This window comes from Rhinoderma darwinii, unplaced genomic scaffold (genome assembly GCF_050947455.1).
Source record: "Rhinoderma darwinii isolate aRhiDar2 unplaced genomic scaffold, aRhiDar2.hap1 Scaffold_624, whole genome shotgun sequence".
NCBI classification, from domain to species: domain Eukaryota; kingdom Metazoa; phylum Chordata; class Amphibia; order Anura; family Rhinodermatidae; genus Rhinoderma; species Rhinoderma darwinii.
Window position 1 is genome coordinate 41,296 of NW_027464180.1, and position 17,811 is coordinate 59,106.

The 17,811-nt window shown below is 47.8% G+C and overlaps 12 non-coding genes across 12 annotated transcripts; all 12 read left to right on the top strand.

Annotated features, from left to right (window-relative positions):
- Nucleotides 1–326: 326 nt before the first annotated feature.
- Nucleotides 327–517, top strand: LOC142726429 (U2 spliceosomal RNA). The gene has a single exon (XR_012876878.1). It is a non-coding gene; the product is annotated as a U2 spliceosomal RNA (small nuclear RNA).
- A 1,308-nt stretch (nucleotides 518–1,825) lies between these two features.
- Nucleotides 1,826–2,016, top strand: LOC142726430 (U2 spliceosomal RNA). The gene has a single exon (XR_012876879.1). It is a non-coding gene; the product is annotated as a U2 spliceosomal RNA (small nuclear RNA).
- A 1,288-nt stretch (nucleotides 2,017–3,304) lies between these two features.
- Nucleotides 3,305–3,495, top strand: LOC142726431 (U2 spliceosomal RNA). Its single transcript, XR_012876880.1, has one exon. It is a non-coding gene; the product is annotated as a U2 spliceosomal RNA (small nuclear RNA).
- A 1,300-nt stretch (nucleotides 3,496–4,795) lies between these two features.
- LOC142726432 (U2 spliceosomal RNA) lies at nucleotides 4,796–4,986 on the top strand. The gene has a single exon (XR_012876881.1). It is a non-coding gene; the product is annotated as a U2 spliceosomal RNA (small nuclear RNA).
- Nucleotides 4,987–6,306: 1,320 nt separating this feature from the next.
- Nucleotides 6,307–6,497, top strand: LOC142726433 (U2 spliceosomal RNA). Its single transcript, XR_012876882.1, has one exon. It is a non-coding gene; the product is annotated as a U2 spliceosomal RNA (small nuclear RNA).
- Nucleotides 6,498–7,793: 1,296 nt separating this feature from the next.
- LOC142726436 (U2 spliceosomal RNA) lies at nucleotides 7,794–7,984 on the top strand. The gene has a single exon (XR_012876884.1). It is a non-coding gene; the product is annotated as a U2 spliceosomal RNA (small nuclear RNA).
- A 1,308-nt stretch (nucleotides 7,985–9,292) lies between these two features.
- Nucleotides 9,293–9,483, top strand: LOC142726437 (U2 spliceosomal RNA). The gene has a single exon (XR_012876885.1). It is a non-coding gene; the product is annotated as a U2 spliceosomal RNA (small nuclear RNA).
- A 1,292-nt stretch (nucleotides 9,484–10,775) lies between these two features.
- On the top strand, nucleotides 10,776–10,966 carry LOC142726438 (U2 spliceosomal RNA). The gene has a single exon (XR_012876886.1). It is a non-coding gene; the product is annotated as a U2 spliceosomal RNA (small nuclear RNA).
- A 1,276-nt stretch (nucleotides 10,967–12,242) lies between these two features.
- On the top strand, nucleotides 12,243–12,433 carry LOC142726439 (U2 spliceosomal RNA). The gene has a single exon (XR_012876887.1). It is a non-coding gene; the product is annotated as a U2 spliceosomal RNA (small nuclear RNA).
- Nucleotides 12,434–13,725: 1,292 nt separating this feature from the next.
- On the top strand, nucleotides 13,726–13,916 carry LOC142726440 (U2 spliceosomal RNA). The gene has a single exon (XR_012876888.1). It is a non-coding gene; the product is annotated as a U2 spliceosomal RNA (small nuclear RNA).
- Nucleotides 13,917–15,196: 1,280 nt separating this feature from the next.
- LOC142726441 (U2 spliceosomal RNA) lies at nucleotides 15,197–15,387 on the top strand. The gene has a single exon (XR_012876889.1). It is a non-coding gene; the product is annotated as a U2 spliceosomal RNA (small nuclear RNA).
- A 1,288-nt stretch (nucleotides 15,388–16,675) lies between these two features.
- Nucleotides 16,676–16,866, top strand: LOC142726442 (U2 spliceosomal RNA). The gene has a single exon (XR_012876890.1). It is a non-coding gene; the product is annotated as a U2 spliceosomal RNA (small nuclear RNA).
- The last annotated feature ends 945 nt before the right edge of the window (nucleotides 16,867–17,811 follow it).

The following is a 17,811-nucleotide window of genomic DNA, read 5'->3' on the forward strand; positions in this document are numbered from 1 at the left end:
TGATACAAGGTGTGAAGGAACAAGGGGTGGCTGTGGGCATGCACTTGCTGCCGCTGCCAGTGTTTATCTGCATGGCAGCAGGGCATTTGGGCGTTGCCAGGAAGGCGTTTTTATGTAGATTCCTCCTCTTTCAGCACTGCATTGTGGTGCAAGCAAAAGAAGCAAATCCTGTCTGGCTTCCTCTCCGGCCTTTATTCACCTCCCGTGTAGCTGTGAGTGTGTGAGCCTGCAGGGCCCCATGGAATTGCCTAGAAGTAGGCTGAATCGCTGCAAGGGCTGAACAGCAGTATCGGGCAGGCTCGGGCAACGCGCGGCCCGTTCGGGTTATCGCTTCTCGGCCTTTTGGCTAAGATCAAGTGTAGTATCTGTTCTTATCAGTTTAATATCTGATACGTCCCCTATCTGGGGACCATATATTAAATGGATTTTTAGAACAGGGAGATGGAAATAGAGCTTGCTCTGTCCACTCCACGCATTGACCTGGTATTGCAGTATTTCCAGGACCGGTGCACCCTTTCCTTATGTGTTGACTAAAAGCAGATTCCAAAAGTGTTTTTTGTCTTTGCTATTGTTTCTGTCTTTCTGAAGGGATCTCCCCTTTTAATCCCATTATTTCAACACCTGTTGGACAATGCATGAGTGATAATGAGCTCATTGATTAAATGCAATTAATGAATAGATTGCCACCTCTTGTTGTGTGTCGTCTGTGTTTCTGTGTTTCCGGCATTTCACATTGGAACACCTCATTCACCTTCCTTGTCTTCTCTCTGCCCTCCCTTTTAGGTAAGTTAAAGAGCTGCACCTGAGCCAGCCACTGATTGATTGATTGATTGATTGATTGATTGATTGATTGATTGATTGATTGATTGATTGATGCAGCACAACAGTCAAATAGTGGAGTGGAGTAGGGGAACAGCAAACAGCCAATAAAGCAGCCCGCCCGCTCGCCTGCCCGCCACAATGGACCTACCTGTGTACACTAGATGGATGTGATGGAATGTACTGTCGTCCCTACATTTCAAGAAGAAGTAAGAATTGCAGTTGCAACAAAGCCTTGCTTGCCTACAAAGAGAGCAGCAATTTGGATTTGTTACTATGTTACCTAGAAGAATAACAAACTGTGCAAGGATGGAGGTTGTAGGAGCAAGGAGAAGTTGTCTGTAAAGTTGGTGGATGCCTATTTTCCATTTTGCAGTCCCTTGTCTCCCTCTTGTGGCCTCCTGGAGGCAACTAGCTGTGCAAAAAAAAGACAGCCTGGCGGCCGGCTGTTGCAGTGTTGCCCTCTCAGGCAACACTGAGTGACTGACTGAGCCTCACCGTCTTATATAAAGTTCAGACGGAACTTTGCACGTGTCATAGTGGAGCCCTCAGGATTCCAGAGCCAGCTTTCTGACATCATAATGGGGCCTCAGAGATAAAAGCCTGGGCCCAGGCAGTGTTGGTCAGTGCTGCTCAGCAGGCAGCACTGGACTGGACTGGATTACAGCTGATACAAGGTGTGAAGGAACAAGGGGTGGCTGTGGGCATGCACTTGCTGCCGCTGCCAGTGTTTATCTGCATGGCAGCAGGGCATTTGGGCGTTGCCAGGAAGGCGTTTTTATGTAGATTCCTCCTCTTTCAGCACTGCATTGTGGTGCAAGCAAAAGAAGCAAATCCTGTCTGGCTTCCTCTCCGGCCTTTATTCACGCCTTTATTCACCTCCCGTGTAGCTGTGAGTGTGTGAGCCTGCAGGGCCCCATGGAATTGCCTAGAAGTAGGCTGAATCGCTGCAAGGGCTGAACAGCAGTATCGGGCAGGCTCGGGCAACGCGCGGCCCGTTCGGGTTATCGCTTCTCGGCCTTTTGGCTAAGATCAAGTGTAGTATCTGTTCTTATCAGTTTAATATCTGATACGTCCCCTATCTGGGGACCATATATTAAATGGATTTTTAGAACAGGGAGATGGAAATAGAGCTTGCTCTGTCCACTCCACGCATTGACCTGGTATTGCAGTATTTCCAGGACCGGTGCACCCTTTCCTTATGTGTTGACTAAAAGCAGATTCCAAAAGTGTTTTTTGTCTTTGCTATTGTTTCTGTCTTTCTGAAGGGATCTCCCCTTTTAATCCCATTATTTCAACACCTGTTGGACAATGCATGAGTGATAATGAGCTCATTGATTAAATGCAATTAATGAATAGATTGCCACCTCTTGTTGTGTGTCGTCTGTGTTTCTGTGTTTCCGGCATTTCACATTGGAACACCTCATTCACCTTCCTTGTCTTCTCTCCGCCCTCCCTTTTAGGTAAGTTAAAGAGCTGCACCTGAGCCAGCCACTGATTGATTGATTGATTGATTGATTGATTGATTGATTGATTGATTGATTGATGCAGCACAACAGTCAAATAGTGGAGTGGAGTAGGGGAACAGCAAACAGCCAATAAAGCAGCCCGCCCGCTCGCCTGCCCGCCACAATGGACCTACCTGTGTACACTAGATGGATGTGATGGAATGTACTGTCGTCCCTACATTTCAAGAAGAAGTAAGAATTGCAGTTGCAACAAAGCCTTGCTTGCCTACAAAGAGAGCAGCAATTTGGATTTGTTACTATGTTACCTAGAAGAATAACAAACTGTGCAAGGATGGAGGTTGTAGGAGCAAGGAGAAGTTGTCTGTAAAGTTGGTGGATGCCTATTTTCCATTTTGCAGTCCCTTGTCTCCCTCTTGTGGCCTCCTGGAGGCAACTAGCTGTGCAAAAAAAAGACAGCCTGGCGGCCGGCTGTTGCAGTGTTGCCCTCTCAGGCAACACTGAGTGACTGACTGAGCCTCACCGTCTTATATAAAGTTCAGACGGAACTTTGCACGTGTCATAGTGGAGCCCTCAGGATTCCAGAGCCAGCTTTCTGACATCATAATGGGGCCTCAGAGATAAAAGCCTGGGCCCAGGCAGTGTTGGTCAGTGCTGCTCAGCAGGCAGCACTGGACTGGACTGGATTACAGCTGATACAAGGTGTGAAGGAACAAGGGGTGGCTGTGGGCATGCACTTGCTGCCGCTGCCAGTGTTTATCTGCATGGCAGCAGGGCATTTGGGCGTTGCCAGGAAGGCGTTTTTATGTAGATTCCTCCTCTTTCAGCACTGCATTGTGGTGCAAGCAAAAGAAGCAAATCCTGTCTGGCTTCCTCTCCGGCCTTTATTCACCTCCCGTGTAGCTGTGAGTGTGTGAGCCTGCAGGGCCCCATGGAATTGCCTAGAAGTAGGCTGAATCGCTGCAAGGGCTGAACAGCAGTATCGGGCAGGCTCGGGCAACGCGCGGCCCGTTCGGGTTATCGCTTCTCGGCCTTTTGGCTAAGATCAAGTGTAGTATCTGTTCTTATCAGTTTAATATCTGATACGTCCCCTATCTGGGGACCATATATTAAATGGATTTTTAGAACAGGGAGATGGAAATAGAGCTTGCTCTGTCCACTCCACGCATTGACCTGGTATTGCAGTATTTCCAGGACCGGTGCACCCTTTCCTTATGTGTTGACTAAAAGCAGATTCCAAAAGTGTTTTTTGTCTTTGCTATTGTTTCTGTCTTTCTGAAGGGATCTCCCCTTTTAATCCCATTATTTCAACACCTGTTGGACAATGCATGAGTGATAATGAGCTCATTGATTAAATGCAATTAATGAATAGATTGCCACCTCTTGTTGTGTGTCGTCTGTGTTTCTGTGTTTCCGGCATTTCACATTGGAACACCTCATTCACCTTCCTTGTCTTCTCTCCGCCCTCCCTTTTAGGTAAGTTAAAGAGCTGCACCTGAGCCAGCCACTGATTGATTGCTTGATTGATTGATTGATTGATTGATTGATTGATTGATTGATTGATTGATTGATGCAGCACAACAGTCAAATAGTGGAGTGGAGTAGGGGAACAGCAAACAGCCAATAAAGCAGCCCGCCCACTCGCCTGCCCGCCACAATGGACCTACCTGTGTACACTAGATGGATGTGATGGAATGTACTGTCGTCCCTACATTTCAAGAAGAAGTAAGAATTGCAGTTGCAACAAAGCCTTGCTTGCCTACAAAGAGAGCAGCAATTTGGATTTGTTACTATGTTACCTAGAAGAATAACAAACTGTGCAAGGATGGAGGTTGTAGGAGCAAGGAGAAGTTGTCTGTAAAGTTGGTGGATGCCTATTTTCCATTTTGCAGTCCCTTGTCTCCCTCTTGTGGCCTCCTGGAGGCAACTAGCTGTGCAAAAAAAAGACAGCCTGGCGGCCGGCTGTTGCAGTGTTGCCCTCTCAGGCAACACTGAGTGACTGACTGAGCCTCACCGTCTTATATAAAGTTCAGACGGAACTTTGCACGTGTCATAGTGGAGCCCTCAGGATTCCAGAGCCAGCTTTCTGACATCATAATGGGGCCTCAGAGATAAAAGCCTGGGCCCAGGCAGTGTTGGTCAGTGCTGCTCAGCAGGCAGCACTGGACTGGACTGGATTACAGCTGATACAAGGTGTGAAGGAACAAGGGGTGGCTGTGGGCATGCACTTGCTGCCGCTGCCAGTGTTTATCTGCATGGCAGCAGGGCATTTGGGCGTTGCCAGGAAGGCGTTTTTATGTAGATTCCTCCTCTTTCAGCACTGCATTGTGGTGCAAGCAAAAGAAGCAAATCCTGTCTGGCTTCCTCTCCGGCCTTTATTCACCTCCCGTGTAGCTGTGAGTGTGTGAGCCTGCAGGGCCCCATGGAATTGCCTAGAAGTAGGCTGAATCGCTGCAAGGGCTGAACAGCAGTATCGGGCAGGCTCGGGCAACGCGCGGCCCGTTCGGGTTATCGCTTCTCGGCCTTTTGGCTAAGATCAAGTGTAGTATCTGTTCTTATCAGTTTAATATCTGATACGTCCCCTATCTGGGGACCATATATTAAATGGATTTTTAGAACAGGGAGATGGAAATAGAGCTTGCTCTGTCCACTCCACGCATTGACCTGGTATTGCAGTATTTCCAGGACCGGTGCACCCTTTCCTTATGTGTTGACTAAAAGCAGATTCCAAAAGTGTTTTTTGTCTTTGCTATTGTTTCTGTCTTTCTGAAGGGATCTCCCCTTTTAATCCCATTATTTCAACACCTGTTGGACAATGCATGAGTGATAATGAGCTCATTGATTAAATGCAATTAATGAATAGATTGCCACCTCTTGTTGTGTGTCGTCTGTGTTTCTGTGTTTCCGGCATTTCACATTGGAACACCTCATTCACCTTCCTTGTCTTCTCTCCGCCCTCCCTTTTAGGTAAGTTAAAGAGCTGCACCTGAGCCAGCCACTGATTGATTGATTGATTGATTGATTGATTGATTGATTGATTGATTGATTGATTGATTGATTGATTGATTGATTGATTGATTGATGCAGCACAACAGTCAAATAGTGGAGTGGAGTAGGGGAACAGCAAACAGCCAATAAAGCAGCCCGCCCGCTCGCCTGCCCGCCACAATGGACCTACCTGTGTACACTAGATGGATGTGATGGAATGTACTGTCGTCCCTACATTTCAAGAAGAAGTAAGAATTGCAGTTGCAACAAAGCCTTGCTTGCCTACAAAGAGAGCAGCAATTTGGATTTGTTACTATGTTACCTAGAAGAATAACAAACTGTGCAAGGATGGAGGTTGTAGGAGCAAGGAGAAGTTGTCTGTAAAGTTGGTGGATGCCTATTTTCCATTTTGCAGTCCCTTGTCTCCCTCTTGTGGCCTCCTGGAGGCAACTAGCTGTGCAAAAAAAAGACAGCCTGGCGGCCGGCTGTTGCAGTGTTGCCCTCTCAGGCAACACTGAGTGACTGGCTGAGCCTCACCGTCTTATATAAAGTTCAGACGGAACTTTGCACGTGTCATAGTGGAGCCCTCAGGATTCCAGAGCCAGCTTTCTGACATCATAATGGGGCCTCAGAGATAAAAGCCTGGGCCCAGGCAGTGTTGGTCAGTGCTGCTCAGCAGGCAGCACTGGACTGGACTGGATTACAGCTGATACAAGGTGTGAAGGAACAAGGGGTGGCTGTGGGCATGCACTTGCTGCCGCTGCCAGTGTTTATCTGCATGGCAGCAGGGCATTTGGGCGTTGCCAGGAAGGCGTTTTTATGTAGATTCCTCCTCTTTCAGCACTGCATTGTGGTGCAAGCAAAAGAAGCAAATCCTGTCTGGCTTCCTCTCCGGCCTTTATTCACCTCCCGTGTAGCTGTGAGTGTGTGAGCCTGCAGGGCCCCATGGAATTGCCTAGAAGTAGGCTGAATCGCTGCAAGGGCTGAACAGCAGTATCGGGCAGGCTCGGGCAACGCGCGGCCCGTTCGGGTTATCGCTTCTCGGCCTTTTGGCTAAGATCAAGTGTAGTATCTGTTCTTATCAGTTTAATATCTGATACGTCCCCTATCTGGGGACCATATATTAAATGGATTTTTAGAACAGGGAGATGGAAATAGAGCTTGCTCTGTCCACTCCACGCATTGACCTGGTATTGCAGTATTTCCAGGACCGGTGCACCCTTTCCTTATGTGTTGACTAAAAGCAGATTCCAAAAGTGTTTTTTGTCTTTGCTATTGTTTCTGTCTTTCTGAAGGGATCTCCCCTTTTAATCCCATTATTTCAACACCTGTTGGACAATGCATGAGTGATAATGAGCTCATTGATTAAATGCAATTAATGAATAGATTGCCACCTCTTGTTGTGTGTCGTCTGTGTTTCTGTGTTTCCGGCATTTCACATTGGAACACCTCATTCACCTTCCTTGTCTTCTCTCCGCCCTCCCTTTTAGGTAAGTTAAAGAGCTGCACCTGAGCCAGCCACTGATTGATTGATTGATTGATTGATTGATTGATTGATTGATTGATTGATTGATTGATTGATGCAGCACAACAGTCAAATAGTGGAGTGGAGTAGGGGAACAGCAAACAGCCAATAAAGCAGCCCGCCCGCTCGCCTGCCCGCCACAATGGACCTACCTGTGTACACTAGATGGATGTGATGGAATGTACTGTCGTCTCTACATTTCAAGAAGAAGTAAGAATTGCAGTTGCAACAAAGCCTTGCTTGCCTACAAAGAGAGCAGCAATTTGGATTTGTTACTATGTTACCTAGAAGAATAACAAACTGTGCAAGGATGGAGGTTGTAGGAGCAAGGAGAAGTTGTCTGTAAAGTTGGTGGATGCCTATTTTCCATTTTGCAGTCCCTTGTCTCCCTCTTGTGGCCTCCTGGAGGCAACTAGCTGTGCAAAAAAAAGACAGCCTGGCGGCCGGCTGTTGCAGTGTTGCCCTCTCAGGCAACACTGAGTGACTGACTGAGCCTCACCGTCTTATATAAAGTTCAGACGGAACTTTGCACGTGTCATAGTGGAGCCCTCAGGATTCCAGAGCCAGCTTTCTGACATCATAATGGGGCCTCAGAGATAAAAGCCTGGGCCCAGGCAGTGTTGGTCAGTGCTGCTCAGCAGGCAGCACTGGACTGGACTGGATTACAGCTGATACAAGGTGTGAAGGAACAAGGGGTGGCTGTGGGCATGCACTTGCTGCCGCTGCCAGTGTTTATCTGCATGGCAGCAGGGCATTTGGGCGTTGCCAGGAAGGCGTTTTTATGTAGATTCCTCCTCTTTCAGCACTGCATTGTGGTGCAAGCAAAAGAAGCAAATCCTGTCTGGCTTCCTCTCCGGCCTTTATTCACCTCCCGTGTAGCTGTGAGTGTGTGAGCCTGCAGGGCCCCATGGAATTGCCTAGAAGTAGGCTGAATCGCTGCAAGGGCTGAACAGCAGTATCGGGCAGGCTCGGGCAACGCGCGGCCCGTTCGGGTTATCGCTTCTCGGCCTTTTGGCTAAGATCAAGTGTAGTATCTGTTCTTATCAGTTTAATATCTGATACGTCCCCTATCTGGGGACCATATATTAAATGGATTTTTAGAACAGGGAGATGGAAATAGAGCTTGCTCTGTCCACTCCACGCATTGACCTGGTATTGCAGTATTTCCAGGACCGGTGCACCCTTTCCTTATGTGTTGACTAAAAGCAGATTCCAAAAGTGTTTTTTGTCTTTGCTATTGTTTCTGTCTTTCTGAAGGGATCTCCCCTTTTAATCCCATTATTTCAACACCTGTTGGACAATGCATGAGTGATAATGAGCTCATTGATTAAATGCAATTAATGAATAGATTGCCACCTCTTGTTGTGTGTCGTCTGTGTTTCTGTGTTTCCGGCATTTCACATTGGAACACCTCATTCACCTTCCTTGTCTTCTCTCCGCCCTCCCTTTTAGGTAAGTTAAAGAGCTGCACCTGAGCCAGCCACTGATTGATTGATTGATTGATTGATTGATTGATTGATTGATTGATTGATTGATTGATTGATTGATTGATTGATGCAGCACAACAGTCAAATAGTGGAGTGGAGTAGGGGAACAGCAAACAGCCAATAAAGCAGCCCGCCCGCTCGCCTGCCCGCCACAATGGACCTACCTGTGTACACTAGATGGATGTGATGGAATGTACTGTCGTCCCTACATTTCAAGAAGAAGTAAGAATTGCAGTTGCAACAAAGCCTTGCTTGCCTACAAAGAGAGCAGCAATTTGGATTTGTTACTATGTTACCTAGAAGAATAACAAACTGTGCAAGGATGGAGGTTGTAGGAGCAAGGAGAAGTTGTCTGTAAAGTTGGTGGATGCCTATTTTCCATTTTGCAGTCCCTTGTCTCCCTCTTGTGGCCTCCTGGAGGCAACTAGCTGTGCAAAAAAAAGACAGCCTGGCGGCCGGCTGTTGCAGTGTTGCCCTCTCAGGCAACACTGAGTGACTGACTGAGCCTCACCGTCTTATATAAAGTTCAGACGGAACTTTGCACGTGTCATAGTGGAGCCCTCAGGATTCCAGAGCCAGCTTTCTGACATCATAATGGGGCCTCAGAGATAAAAGCCTGGGCCCAGGCAGTGTTGGTCAGTGCTGCTCAGCAGGCAGCACTGGACTGGACTGGATTACAGCTGATACAAGGTGTGAAGGAACAAGGGGTGGCTGTGGGCATGCACTTGCTGCCGCTGCCAGTGTTTATCTGCATGGCAGCAGGGCATTTGGGCGTTGCCAGGAAGGCATTTTTATGTAGATTCCTCCTCTTTCAGCACTGCATTGTGGTGCAAGCAAAAGAAGCAAATCCTGTCTGGCTTCCTCTCCGGCCTTTATTCACCTCCCGTGTAGCTGTGAGTGTGTGAGCCTGCAGGGCCCCATGGAATTGCCTAGAAGTAGGCTGAATCGCTGCAAGGGCTGAACAGCAGTATCGGGCAGGCTCGGGCAACGCGCGGCCCGTTCGGGTTATCGCTTCTCGGCCTTTTGGCTAAGATCAAGTGTAGTATCTGTTCTTATCAGTTTAATATCTGATACGTCCCCTATCTGGGGACCATATATTAAATGGATTTTTAGAACAGGGAGATGGAAATAGAGCTTGCTCTGTCCACTCCACGCATTGACCTGGTATTGCAGTATTTCCAGGACCGGTGCACCCTTTCCTTATGTGTTGACTAAAAGCAGATTCCAAAAGTGTTTTTTGTCTTTGCTATTGTTTCTGTCTTTCTGAAGGGATCTCCCCTTTTAATCCCATTATTTCAACACCTGTTGGACAATGCATGAGTGATAATGAGCTCATTGATTAAATGCAATTAATGAATAGATTGCCACCTCTTGTTGTGTGTCGTCTGTGTTTCTGTGTTTCCGGCATTTCACATTGGAACACCTCATTCACCTTCCTTGTCTTCTCTCCGCCCTCCCTTTTAGGTAAGTTAAAGAGCTGCACCTGAGCCAGCCACTGATTGATTGATTGATTGATTGATTGATTGATTGATTGATTGATTGATTGATTGATGCAGCACAACAGTCAAATAGTGGAGTGGAGTAGGGGAACAGCAAACAGCCAATAAAGCAGCCCGCCCGCTCGCCTGCCCGCCACAATGGACCTACCTGTGTACACTAGATGGATGTGATGGAATGTACTGTCGTCCCTACATTTCAAGAAGAAGTAAGAATTGCAGTTGCAACAAAGCCTTGCTTGCCTACAAAGAGAGCAGCAATTTGGATTTGTTACTATGTTACCTAGAAGAATAACAAACTGTGCAAGGATGGAGGTTGTAGGAGCAAGGAGAAGTTGTCTGTAAAGTTGGTGGATGCCTATTTTCCATTTTGCAGTCCCTTGTCTCCCTCTTGTGGCCTCCTGGAGGCAACTAGCTGTGCAAAAAAAAGACAGCCTGGCGGCCGGCTGTTGCAGTGTTGCCCTCTCAGGCAACACTGAGTGACTGACTGAGCCTCACCGTCTTATATAAAGTTCAGACGGAACTTTGCACGTGTCATAGTGGAGCCCTCAGGATTCCAGAGCCAGCTTTCTGACATCATAATGGGGCCTCAGAGATAAAAGCCTGGGCCCAGGCAGTGTTGGTCAGTGCTGCTCAGCAGGCAGCACTGGACTGGACTGGATTACAGCTGATACAAGGTGTGAAGGAACAAGGGGTGGCTGTGGGCATGCACTTGCTGCCGCTGCCAGTGTTTATCTGCATGGCAGCAGGGCATTTGGGCGTTGCCAGGAAGGCGTTTTTATGTAGATTCCTCCTCTTTCAGCACTGCATTGTGGTGCAAGCAAAAGAAGCAAATCCTGTCTGGCTTCCTCTCCGGCCTTTATTCACCTCCCGTGTAGCTGTGAGTGTGTGAGCCTGCAGGGCCCCATGGAATTGCCTAGAAGTAGGCTGAATCGCTGCAAGGGCTGAACAGCAGTATCGGGCAGGCTCGGGCAACGCGCGGCCCGTTCGGGTTATCGCTTCTCGGCCTTTTGGCTAAGATCAAGTGTAGTATCTGTTCTTATCAGTTTAATATCTGATACGTCCCCTATCTGGGGACCATATATTAAATGGATTTTTAGAACAGGGAGATGGAAATAGAGCTTGCTCTGTCCACTCCACGCATTGACCTGGTATTGCAGTATTTCCAGGACCGGTGCACCCTTTCCTTATGTGTTGACTAAAAGCAGATTCCAAAAGTGTTTTTTGTCTTTGCTATTGTTTCTGTCTTTCTGAAGGGATCTCCCCTTTTAATCCCATTATTTCAACACCTGTTGGACAATGCATGAGTGATAATGAGCTCATTGATTAAATGCAATTAATGAATAGATTGCCACCTCTTGTTGTGTGTCGTCTGTGTTTCTGTGTTTCCGGCATTTCACATTGGAACACCTCATTCACCTTCCTTGTCTTCTCTCCGCCCTCCCTTTTAGGTAAGTTAAAGAGCTGCACCTGAGCCAGCCACTGATTGATTGATTGATTGATTGATTGATTGATTGATTGATGCAGCACAACAGTCAAATAGTGGAGTGGAGTAGGGGAACAGCAAACAGCCAATAAAGCAGCCCGCCCGCTCGCCTGCCCGCCACAATGGACCTACCTGTGTACACTAGATGGATGTGATGGAATGTACTGTCGTCCCTACATTTCAAGAAGAAGTAAGAATTGCAGTTGCAACAAAGCCTTGCTTGCCTACAAAGAGAGCAGCAATTTGGATTTGTTACTATGTTACCTAGAAGAATAACAAACTGTGCAAGGATGGAGGTTGTAGGAGCAAGGAGAAGTTGTCTGTAAAGTTGGTGGATGCCTATTTTCCATTTTGCAGTCCCTTGTCTCCCTCTTGTGGCCTCCTGGAGGCAACTAGCTGTGCAAAAAAAAGACAGCCTGGCGGCCGGCTGTTGCAGTGTTGCCCTCTCAGGCAACACTGAGTGACTGACTGAGCCTCACCGTCTTATATAAAGTTCAGACGGAACTTTGCACGTGTCATAGTGGAGCCCTCAGGATTCCAGAGCCAGCTTTCTGACATCATAATGGGGCCTCAGAGATAAAAGCCTGGGCCCAGGCAGTGTTGGTCAGTGCTGCTCAGCAGGCAGCACTGGACTGGACTGGATTACAGCTGATACAAGGTGTGAAGGAACAAGGGGTGGCTGTGGGCATGCACTTGCTGCCGCTGCCAGTGTTTATCTGCATGGCAGCAGGGCATTTGGGCGTTGCCAGGAAGGCGTTTTTATGTAGATTCCTCCTCTTTCAGCACTGCATTGTGGTGCAAGCAAAAGAAGCAAATCCTGTCTGGCTTCCTCTCCGGCCTTTATTCACCTCCCGTGTAGCTGTGAGTGTGTGAGCCTGCAGGGCCCCATGGAATTGCCTAGAAGTAGGCTGAATCGCTGCAAGGGCTGAACAGCAGTATCGGGCAGGCTCGGGCAACGCGCGGCCCGTTCGGGTTATCGCTTCTCGGCCTTTTGGCTAAGATCAAGTGTAGTATCTGTTCTTATCAGTTTAATATCTGATACGTCCCCTATCTGGGGACCATATATTAAATGGATTTTTAGAACAGGGAGATGGAAATAGAGCTTGCTCTGTCCACTCCACGCATTGACCTGGTATTGCAGTATTTCCAGGACCGGTGCACCCTTTCCTTATGTGTTGACTAAAAGCAGATTCCAAAAGTGTTTTTTGTCTTTGCTATTGTTTCTGTCTTTCTGAAGGGATCTCCCCTTTTAATCCCATTATTTCAACACCTGTTGGACAATGCATGAGTGATAATGAGCTCATTGATTAAATGCAATTAATGAATAGATTGCCACCTCTTGTTGTGTGTCGTCTGTGTTTCTGTGTTTCCGGCATTTCACATTGGAACACCTCATTCACCTTCCTTGTCTTCTCTCCACCCTCCCTTTTAGGTAAGTTAAAGAGCTGCACCTGAGCCAGCCACTGATTGATTGATTGATTGATTGATTGATTGATTGATTGATTGATTGATTGATTGATGCAGCACAACAGTCAAATAGTGGAGTGGAGTAGGGGAACAGCAAACAGCCAATAAAGCAGCCCGCCCGCTCGCCTGCCCGCCACAATGGACCTACCTGTGTACACTAGATGGATGTGATGGAATGTACTGTCGTCCCTACATTTCAAGAAGAAGTAAGAATTGCAGTTGCAACAAAGCCTTGCTTGCCTACAAAGAGAGCAGCAATTTGGATTTGTTACTATGTTACCTAGAAGAATAACAAACTGTGCAAGGATGGAGGTTGTAGGAGCAAGGAGAAGTTGTCTGTAAAGTTGGAGGATGCCTATTTTCCATTTTGCAGTCCCTTGTCTCCCTCTTGTGGCCTCCTGGAGGCAACTAGCTGTGCAAAAAAAAGACAGCCTGGCGGCCGGCTGTTGCAGTGTTGCCCTCTCAGGCAACACTGAGTGACTGACTGAGCCTCACCGTCTTATATAAAGTTCAGACGGAACTTTGCACGTGTCATAGTGGAGCCCTCAGGATTCCAGAGCCAGCTTTCTGACATCATAATGGGGCCTCAGAGATAAAAGCCTGGGCCCAGGCAGTGTTGGTCAGTGCTGCTCAGCAGGCAGCACTGGACTGGACTGGATTACAGCTGATACAAGGTGTGAAGGAACAAGGGGTGGCTGTGGGCATGCACTTGCTGCCGCTGCCAGTGTTTATCTGCATGGCAGCAGGGCATTTGGGCGTTGCCAGGAAGGCGTTTTTATGTAGATTCCTCCTCTTTCAGCACTGCATTGTGGTGCAAGCAAAAGAAGCAAATCCTGTCTGGCTTCCTCTCCGGCCTTTATTCACCTCCCGTGTAGCTGTGAGTGTGTGAGCCTGCAGGGCCCCATGGAATTGCCTAGAAGTAGGCTGAATCGCTGCAAGGGCTGAACAGCAGTATCGGGCAGGCTCGGGCAACGCGCGGCCCGTTCGGGTTATCGCTTCTCGGCCTTTTGGCTAAGATCAAGTGTAGTATCTGTTCTTATCAGTTTAATATCTGATACGTCCCCTATCTGGGGACCATATATTAAATGGATTTTTAGAACAGGGAGATGGAAATAGAGCTTGCTCTGTCCACTCCACGCATTGACCTGGTATTGCAGTATTTCCAGGACCGGTGCACCCTTTCCTTATGTGTTGACTAAAAGCAGATTCCAAAAGTGTTTTTTGTCTTTGCTATTGTTTCTGTCTTTCTGAAGGGATCTCCCCTTTTAATCCCATTATTTCAACACCTGTTGGACAATGCATGAGTGATAATGAGCTCATTGATTAAATGCAATTAATGAATAGATTGCCACCTCTTGTTGTGTGTCGTCTGTGTTTCTGTGTTTCCGGCATTTCACATTGGAACACCTCATTCACCTTCCTTGTCTTCTCTCCGCCCTCCCTTTTAGGTAAGTTAAAGAGCTGCACCTGAGCCAGCCACTGATTGATTGATTGATTGATTGATTGATTGATTGATTGATTGATGCAGCACAACAGTCAAATAGTGGAGTGGAGTAGGGGAACAGCAAACAGCCAATAAAGCAGCCCGCCCGCTCGCCTGCCCGCCACAATGGACCTACCTGTGTACACTAGATGGATGTGATGGAATGTACTGTCGTCCCTACATTTCAAGAAGAAGTAAGAATTGCAGTTGCAACAAAGCCTTGCTTGCCTACAAAGAGAGCAGCAATTTGGATTTGTTACTATGTTACCTAGAAGAATAACAAACTGTGCAAGGATGGAGGTTGTAGGAGCAAGGAGAAGTTGTCTGTAAAGTTGGTGGATGCCTATTTTCCATTTTGCAGTCCCTTGTCTCCCTCTTGTGGCCTCCTGGAGGCAACTAGCTGTGCAAAAAAAAGACAGCCTGGCGGCCGGCTGTTGCAGTGTTGCCCTCTCAGGCAACACTGAGTGACTGACTGAGCCTCACCGTCTTATATAAAGTTCAGACGGAACTTTGCACGTGTCATAGTGGAGCCCTCAGGATTCCAGAGCCAGCTTTCTGACATCATAATGGGGCCTCAGAGATAAAAGCCTGGGCCCAGGCAGTGTTGGTCAGTGCTGCTCAGCAGGCAGCACTGGACTGGACTGGATTACAGCTGATACAAGGTGTGAAGGAACAAGGGGTGGCTGTGGGCATGCACTTGCTGCCGCTGCCAGTGTTTATCTGCATGGCAGCAGGGCATTTGGGCGTTGCCAGGAAGGCGTTTTTATGTAGATTCCTCCTCTTTCAGCACTGCATTGTGGTGCAAGCAAAAGAAGCAAATCCTGTCTGGCTTCCTCTCCGGCCTTTATTCACCTCCCGTGTAGCTGTGAGTGTGTGAGCCTGCAGGGCCCCATGGAATTGCCTAGAAGTAGGCTGAATCGCTGCAAGGGCTGAACAGCAGTATCGGGCAGGCTCGGGCAACGCGCGGCCCGTTCGGGTTATCGCTTCTCGGCCTTTTGGCTAAGATCAAGTGTAGTATCTGTTCTTATCAGTTTAATATCTGATACGTCCCCTATCTGGGGACCATATATTAAATGGATTTTTAGAACAGGGAGATGGAAATAGAGCTTGCTCTGTCCACTCCACGCATTGACCTGGTATTGCAGTATTTCCAGGACCGGTGCACCCTTTCCTTATGTGTTGACTAAAAGCAGATTCCAAAAGTGTTTTTTGTCTTTGCTATTGTTTCTGTCTTTCTGAAGGGATCTCCCCTTTTAATCCCATTATTTCAACACCTGTTGGACAATGCATGAGTGATAATGAGCTCATTGATTAAATGCAATTAATGAATAGATTGCCACCTCTTGTTGTGTGTCGTCTGTGTTTCTGTGTTTCCGGCATTTCACATTGGAACACCTCATTCACCTTCCTTGTCTTCTCTCCGCCCTCCCTTTTAGGTAAGTTAAAGAGCTGCACCTGAGCCAGCCACTGATTGATTGATTGATTGATTGATTGATTGATTGATTGATTGATTGATTGATGCAGCACAACAGTCAAATAGTGGAGTGGAGTAGGGGAACAGCAAACAGCCAATAAAGCAGCCCGCCCGCTCGCCTGCCCGCCACAATGGACCTACCTGTGTACACTAGATGGATGTGATGGAATGTACTGTCGTCCCTACATTTCAAGAAGAAGTAAGAATTGCAGTTGCAACAAAGCCTTGCTTGCCTACAAAGAGAGCAGCAATTTGGATTTGTTACTATGTTACCTAGAAGAATAACAAACTGTGCAAGGATGGAGGTTGTAGGAGCAAGGAGAAGTTGTCTGTAAAGTTGGTGGATGCCTATTTTCCATTTTGCAGTCCCTTGTCTCCCTCTTGTGGCCTCCTGGAGGCAACTAGCTGTGCAAAAAAAAGACAGCCTGGCGGCCGGCTGTTGCAGTGTTGCCCTCTCAGGCAACACTGAGTGACTGACTGAGCCTCACCGTCTTATATAAAGTTCAGACGGAACTTTGCACGTGTCATAGTGGAGCCCTCAGGATTCCAGAGCCAGCTTTCTGACATCATAATGGGGCCTCAGAGATAAAAGCCTGGGCCCAGGCAGTGTTGGTCAGAGCTGCTCAGCAGGCAGCACTGGACTGGACTGGATTACAGCTGATACAAGGTGTGAAGGAACAAGGGGTGGCTGTGGGCATGCACTTGCTGCCGCTGCCAGTGTTTATCTGCATGGCAGCAGGGCATTTGGGCGTTGCCAGGAAGGCGTTTTTATGTAGATTCCTCCTCTTTCAGCACTGCATTGTGGTGCAAGCAAAAGAAGCAAATCCTGTCTGGCTTCCTCTCCGGCCTTTATTCACCTCCCGTGTAGCTGTGAGTGTGTGAGCCTGCAGGGCCCCATGGAATTGCCTAGAAGTAGGCTGAATCGCTGCAAGGGCTGAACAGCAGTATCGGGCAGGCTCGGGCAACGCGCGGCCCGTTCGGGTTATCGCTTCTCGGCCTTTTGGCTAAGATCAAGTGTAGTATCTGTTCTTATCAGTTTAATATCTGATACGTCCCCTATCTGGGGACCATATATTAAATGGATTTTTAGAACAGGGAGATGGAAATAGAGCTTGCTCTGTCCACTCCACGCATTGACCTGGTATTGCAGTATTTCCAGGACCGGTGCACCCTTTCCTTATGTGTTGACTAAAAGCAGATTCCAAAAGTGTTTTTTGTCTTTGCTATTGTTTCTGTCTTTCTGAAGGGATCTCCCCTTTTAATCCCATTATTTCAACACCTGTTGGACAATGCATGAGTGATAATGAGCTCATTGATTAAATGCAATTAATGAATAGATTGCCACCTCTTGTTGTGTGTCGTCTGTGTTTCTGTGTTTCCGGCATTTCACATTGGAACACCTCATTCACCTTCCTTGTCTTCTCTCCGCCCTCCCTTTTAAACAGTCAAATAGTGGAGTGGAGTAGGGGAACAGCAAACAGCCAATAAAGCAGCCCGCCCGCTCGCCTGCCCGCCACAATGGACCTACCTGTGTACACTAGATGGATGTGATGGAATGTACTGTCGTCCCTACATTTCAAGAAGAAGTAAGAATTGCAGTTGCAACAAAGCCTTGCTTGCCTACAAAGAGAGCAGCAATTTGGATTTGTTACTATGTTACCTAGAAGAATAACAAACTGTGCAAGGATGGAGGTTGTAGGAGCAAGGAGAAGTTGTCTGTAAAGTTGGTGGATGCCTATTTTCCATTTTGCAGTCCCTTGTCTCCCTCTTGTGGCCTCCTGGAGGCAACTAGCTGTGCAAAAAAAAGACAGCCTGGCGGCCGGCTGTTGCAGTGTTGCCCTCTCAGGCAACACTGAGTGACTGACTGAGCCTCACCGTCTTATATAAAGTTCAGACGGAACTTTGCACGTGTCATAGTGGAGCCCTCAGGATTCCAGAGCCAGCTTTCTGACATCATAATGGGGCCTCAGAGATAAAAGCCTGGGCCCAGGCAGTGTTGGTCAGTGCTGCTCAGCAGGCAGCACTGGACTGGACTGGATTACAGCTGATACAAGGTGTGAAGGAACAAGGGGTGGCTGTGGGCATGCACTTGCTGCCGCTGCCAGTGTTTATCTGCATGG